This window comes from Drosophila montana, unplaced genomic scaffold, assembly GCF_035044405.1.
Source record: "Drosophila montana isolate Dmon_TW-CO22-7 unplaced genomic scaffold, ASM3504440v1 contig_960_1, whole genome shotgun sequence".
NCBI classification, from domain to species: Eukaryota; Metazoa; Arthropoda; class Insecta; order Diptera; family Drosophilidae; genus Drosophila; species Drosophila montana.
Window position 1 is genome coordinate 99903 of NW_026999244.1, and position 6896 is coordinate 106798.

Below are 6896 nucleotides of genomic sequence, written 5' to 3' on the forward strand. Positions count from 1 at the left end.
CACCAAATTTCACTTCAAATTATGATGAAAAAAAAAACGTCTTCCCGAAATTCGTATTTTATTGGAATACAGCTTAGCAGGAGCAGCGGAAAGTCTTGCGAGAAGTCATTTATGTGTTGTGTTCCAGCAGCGAAAAAAAATCTCAGGCAAGAAGAAAAAGAAATGGAAATACGGTTTTTTTTTTTTTTTGTTACATTAGCCACAAAAGCGAAATATTAAACAATCTACCCGCGCATACTTTGGCCAGCATGATGCCAGCTTTCAAGCTTTTCCTTTTTTTTATTATTTTCGTTTTGTTGGTTTTCAGCTCGACACATTCCAGAGTAGAGGCAACCGCAGCTGCGATGCCCTAGCCTAGCGAGTGGGGCTGGGCAGAGCATAAAATATGCATATATAATTTTAAGGGCACTTTTTTTCCAGCTGCTTTAATTTGCACTTGTGCAGCGGTTAAAATTGTTAACCAAAATAATTTTGTAATTATTTTCTAGGGTTTCGTGGGTTTTGGGTTTTGGGGTTTTGGATTTTGTGGCCCCAACGAAAATATTTCGGCGTTGCTCGTGCGGTGTCTACGGCGGCGTATGACTGAATTAATTGCCAGGTCCTTTACTAAATGACTTATGCCTGCATGCGTATTACGCATACGCTACGTATACTGCCCCAAATTGTTGAAAAGCTAATTGTAAAGTTTTCCGCCATTTATTTCCATTGTGTGTCCGCCTAGCAAACGAGGTCAGCGTCTAGTTGAGCCTTTAAAAGAGCTCTGCTCGGTGTTTAAGCAACAAAAATGTGTTGCAGATGTGAAACAAGTTCATGCAACTATTGTCTCGCATCCCACTTGTCGTTGCGCAACATGCAACATCTAAAGCGAATGTTTGTAGGCAACGTTTTGTACATGGCTTTTGTAACAGAAAACAGTCGAAATGGCAAAGGAAATTTGCACAAAAGCCATAGGAGAACGCTGCAGTCGTTTACGAACGACTGTGCAATACCCTGTTCCAAGTGTCATAATAGTTGGACGTCAAGAGACTTCAAATGGTGAAGTGTGGTCTGTTATCCTAAAGGCAGTTTTCACATTTATTGCAATTTTTGGGGGCAAATTGGGTGCGGCTCCAATATTTTTGGCTATTTTTTAAGGAGAGGTCATAAAAAGTCGAAATGCAAAATGAGGCTGAATAAATGTGAGAACAGCGACATTCATGGCGTTCCTTGTTGGAGTGATTAAAATATCTTATACTTTGCCAGAATCAGATCCAAAAAGTGAAATATATTCAAACCAGATGGCAACTTACATGTCGATTCGCGTTCATTTAGCTATTAACATTTTCGAGACATGCTAGAAAAGCATGTCATAAAATAAATATTAATTGATATAATATAAATTAAAGGAGATTCCGATAACAATGTTTAATTAGGTTTGCCTCTATTCCTTTAAGTTTCCGAGATGGACGCATTTCCACAGGTGCACAGACGGCCAAGGCGAAATCGACTCGATTTTTGATGCTGGCCAAAAAAAAACCTTTATACCCTTTTCAACCATTTTCAATGGGCTCAGGGTATAAAGTAAAAGTAAAACAATAAAAGGACAAGGACGACGTCGAGTCAAGTGTCGGAAGAAGCGGTCGAAAAAAGCAATTTCTTAAGCTCAGTACGTGCCTAAGCTCGTTTTTGTTGGCCTTAATTATTACGGAATGAAATGGCTAAAAGGGACACAAGCCCAAAAAGTGGCCAAGAACTGGTCAACTAATAGCTTTCCACCTGCTTAAGAGTTAAAATATGAATACCCTTTCTCAGTTCGAGTTCCAGTTGCGTGTTTTAAATAAGACGTTGCGAGCCCCTTTTGTAGTTTTTCTTTAATTTTTATGGCAAAGCTGACGATTTATTATGCAGATAAGACTGTTAGAGCAATAAAAATGGAGAGGATGGGGTCTGCGAAGTAATTTTTTGCCATTATGTGTGGGTATTTACCCTAATCATTCACAGCTCTTGCTTATTTGTTGGTTCAAACCTTTGCTTGACACACATTTTTTCAAATTTTAATGAAACAATTTAATTAGCTAAGAATTTCGCGTTTTTTTCTGATAAAAAGAATGTAGCATTGTTCATAATTTCGTATATAAGATGAGCCTAAATTTGATCTATATCCAAGAAAAAAGGTATTGGCTTGGCTTACGGTTCGGTTGATAATCTTAACTATTAATAATTATTGATTTGTTTTTCGAACAGTTTTGCTTTGCAGCCTAGCATAGGATCAGACAGACTTATGTCTTGTAAAATTATTCCAGACTTTGTTCTTAGCAGCATTATGCTGTCATATGTGGTAAATGCACAAACTGTTTAATCTGGATTTCACAAATCTAAAAGCAAATAAATTCTGAAATGAATTCTTTCAAAAGGTAGCTTATGTAAAAATACTCTTCAAGGTTCGTTTGAATAATTAAACCTGTTTATGAGCCAGCCGTTGTGAATTTTAATTTGCCATTGTCTTTGCGCAAATTAAAAACAATTAAGAACCCCTTTTTGAAGAGGGTTTTCGCCGAGTACTTTGCAATTAGGTAATGGGCATTAGCGACCGGGGAAGTTTTTAATCCCCTTTAAGCCGCTGCAGCTGCTCCGCTTTTATGAAATTACAAATGTCAATTCAGTGCCCTAAACCAACCTACAAATCAATGCCCGCTTTTTTAATTGGCTCCAGTTTGCGGGTAGGGCTTTCGCCTGTGCCCGTATTGCAAATACCGCTAATTGTTGAACTGGGCCGCGTTTTGCGGCCCGACATAAGCCCCACAACTGACAGCCTCGAATTGCCGGCTGCATTTTGCGGCCAGCTTTCGATTTGCCCACTTTTAATTGCATGGGCCTTAGCCGAGAGTCCAGTTGGCGAGTGATTCATTTATTGAGTATCATAGAAATTGTAATCAGATTGTAAATAATCCATAGCTTACACAATTATCTAAATGTATAATGCAACCGTATTTTAATTTATCGAGTTTCGACGTTTGTGGCTTTAACACTAAACTATAACTTTTTTAAGATTGAATCCATTTCTATATAAATTTCAATCTGGGTTCAATGAGGCATACTATTTCAGATGGAAATTTCGATAACAGAATTGAGAACTGGGTCTGCACAACTGTTTGATGTGTGATGCCGTGTGGTATGTAAAAGATGCACATGACATTAACTGCACACTTGTACATATGTATATATATATAATTGATGTGTATTAAAACTGAAGAACTTTTTCTTACAGTAGCAAGATTTAAGCTTAAGAACATGCTATGTATGTGTAACACTATTGAGATGCTTATTTTGTACATCGATTTATATATATATATATTCTCTTAAATAGTTATCAATGCCATTGTATCTGCAATTAATAATTTCGCAGTTTCTGTTTTGCTTCCACCTTAAAACAAGCATCCATTAACCTTTTGTTTCTTTGCTGCAATTTTCAAAAATAATTCGAAAAAATGACAATGGCTGTTGAGTTTGAATCACAATGTTTGACCCCACTTACAGTTCGAATTTTACAAAACAACTCCTTATTTTCGACCCAAAAGGCAGCTTGATCAATCAGTCAGTCGGCTAGGACAAACAGTTTTATATGTATTAATTCTAGAGGAGTCTGCAGCAGTTTGAGAAGCTGGTTTTGCAAGCTTGACAAATTTCCGCACATTTAACCAATTTGTTATGAGCGCTTTTGGCAAGTGCACACAACTCATATCAATTTAGTGGAATCATATGTAAGCGAATATAATAGCATGAGCACAATATATACAAATGTACACAAATGAATGTTTGTTTCGCAGAGTGTTAAATTAATGAAGTCGTGTTGTAGACGTGTCTTCCTTTGATTACGCACATTCTATCAAAAGTGCACAAAGTACCATCTGTGGTTTGGTTTCCCTTACGTAAATATTTGTTATTGAAATTATATTATAATTTAGTCATAAACTGCAACACGCCTAGAAGGAAAGGTCTCCGAGCTTGTAAAGCATATACATATATTTTAATCAGTATTCGCGGGAACGTTGTAGACTATTAAGTCTCTCACTTTCTATGTAAACAAGCCTTCCAGCTCAAGAGCTGCCATCTTAAAACTTTGCATAGATCCGACTGTATCATCGAAACTTAAGTTCTTATATTAAGAATCTAGCATCTGACTACCAAAACATAGAGCTGTCATTAAAACGATCCGTCAAAATTACGTTCTTGCCTAAAATAGCTTTTTTAAATGACAAAATGTTGGCCAGATAAAAAAATGTCATATAAACATGGATCTTGGCAAAAAATATTAAAGTTTAATATATTAAAGTTAACTTTACCAAACTCTGCTTTAATGAAATTGTAAGAACATTCTTAAATATATAAAAGTCCTATTACAATCGGATACCGACATATATTATATATCTGCATTATATATCTGTATAAGACGAATTAGTTTTATGATGAACATCTCTCCTGTTATCTTCACCAAACTCAGAAATTAAGAGTTTATGTCTATAAAATCTTTTTAAATTTAGTTCCTATGGAAACTAAATTTACTTTTAAATGTGGTTGTTAAAGACACATTTAATCTGTTAAACAAAAGCGATTGTTGGCAAAGTCACAGCTTAAGAGTCACTGCCTTGGTTAATAACCTCTATACTCAAGACAACTCCTTCCGACTGATTCAATCTTTTACTGGACTGCGAACAGAGTATTGCGCAGCCGGCTGCAGCTATGTTGCACCTAACCTTCTGCATTTTGGCTTGCATGTTCCTCTGCAATTTGCCATTTATGGGGGGCCACGGAAAGGAAACAATAGATTGCTGACAAGAAATCGTATAAATCTTTAACTAATAACATTTATGCAGTTCACTGACTCGGCAATGCGTCACAAATTGCGGTAAGTCTCACGTATTTATTTTGCATTTACATATGTGTGCAATTTGCTGCGGGATTTCTTTTTCGTTTATTTTTATTTTCTGTTTTTTTGTTTTTGCAGCTTAAAAAGTTTTCATAATCATAACTCTGTCGCATTTTCCATTGTCTGCCATTTCACGCAGCGTTCAATTTCACATGCTATGCGCTGTTGGCTCAGCACGTGAAAGCACTTACAATGCGTGTGTGTGTGTGTGCTCGCGTATGTGTGTTGTAAGATGAAAAGAAATTGGCGAATGGAAAATCAATACATATTTATGAGTTCATGTTGTGGACGCACGTACAATATATCTGGCAAAACGAATGCTTACACCTTATCCCCGGGGAAACTCTTACTTTTAGCTGGCATGCTGCACCTAAACAACGCAGTGCGCCCAGAGTTCGGCAGGGGTTACGGCTGGGACTGTGGCTGGGGTGGGAATATGCGTGACGTTATTGTTATCATTCTGCAGCGAATTTTTTTTATTTTGTTTGGAGTGCAAAGTTCCTAGACAAAACCCCATACATATAATATTATTTTTATTTCTTTCGTTATATATAGTTTCTTTATTACCTTTTGTAAAATGCGCAAAAACAATTGAGGTCCCCACACACGGATACTCGTTGCGGCGCCCAACGGTAAGAAAAAAAGCTTAAAATTGTGTGCGCTGAAAAGTAGGATACGATTTTTCGCTCCTTGTAAGCGGCTTAAGAGCTCAGCCGCAAGGGTGTTAACCAGCAGCTAGTAAGATTAATTTTTAGTGCCATTTAAAACTAACCTAACTTTAATCAACTCAAAAGTCACTTCTTTGGAATTCGTCTTTAAAATGCACATTAAAAGGCCAGTCATCTTAAAGTTTTTCAATGGCTGCTGCTTTCTAGCAGGTGCTCACGGCAGTTGCAAACTGTGTGCACTTGCAACAAGAGTCAATGTCAATAGAATTTATTGCATCAATTGCCGGTGCCCGAGGGAAATGGAAGCACTCAAAATGCATTTTGCACTCTCTGCTTTTGCCCAGTGCGTCTCCTCCTGCGGCTGCTGTGTCTCAGGATGCAAACTTTTTAGTTCTCCAATTTTTAGATTGATTGCGATTGAAACACATGGTTGTGTGCGTGTGTGTGTGTGAACGAGCTTGTGTGGGGCAAAATCAATTAATTTAAACTGTGATGTGGATGTATCAAGTGGGCGAGCTGCGCATATCGATTGATTTGATGGACAACTCTGTTTGTGGTTCAATGTTGTTTTGATACACTATGGCTATAAATCGGGTCAGAAAAGGATACACCAACATTGTGATACCAGCTATAAATCAGGCAACTGCTAATATTTTACTCCTAAATCGATTGCCTTAGTTCATATTGTTAATTTTAAATAGCAGCAATATAAAACGAATCAACAATTAAATCAAACATAATGTTGAGACCTACGATATGCTTCTGTCCCAGGGCTCCAAGTCAGCTATGATTTAGAGTTTTTCACAACTAGTTGCAGGGTATCTGCTAGTCGGGCTTCCGAATGGTGGTTGCTATCTTTTGGAACATGCTCTGTGCACTTGACTTAATTGCAAGTGAACTGAATAATGCGAATTTTGTCGAAATATCAACACACTGGCTGCAGGCACTGTTCGAGTTATTCATTAGAAATTCTTTTTTGCATTTTAAATGACAAACAGTGCCCAGGCTTATTCCGACAACCCGCTTGGATATCAAACAGGCCACTAACAAGCCCATAAGTTGGGTGGGTTTTGATTCGTCTCACTCGCCTGTCAAACCAAAAGCGCAATTTGATACAAAGGCTCAAGTCTTTAACTTTGGCCCTAATCAATGGGAAATAAATGGCAAAAGCCAAAAAGGTTGACTTTCTTTTGATATATATGTATATACATATGTGCTGTAACGGGACCCACAAATATGGTCACAATCCCTTCGAACTTTCAACTCTGCTGCTGCATATTAAAAGATGCGTACAAAGTGCGCAGTTAAGAATATTTATTTTT

General features: G+C 37.4%; 1 long non-coding RNA gene across 1 annotated transcript; it reads left to right on the forward strand.

Moving 5' to 3' along the window:
• The first annotated feature begins 2999 nt into the window (after positions 1–2999).
• Positions 3000–3413, forward strand: LOC135440392 (uncharacterized). The gene is made up of 2 exons (XR_010438290.1): positions 3000–3196; positions 3248–3413. It is a non-coding gene; the product is annotated as an uncharacterized LOC135440392 (long non-coding RNA).
• Positions 3414–6896: the final 3483 nt, after the last annotated feature.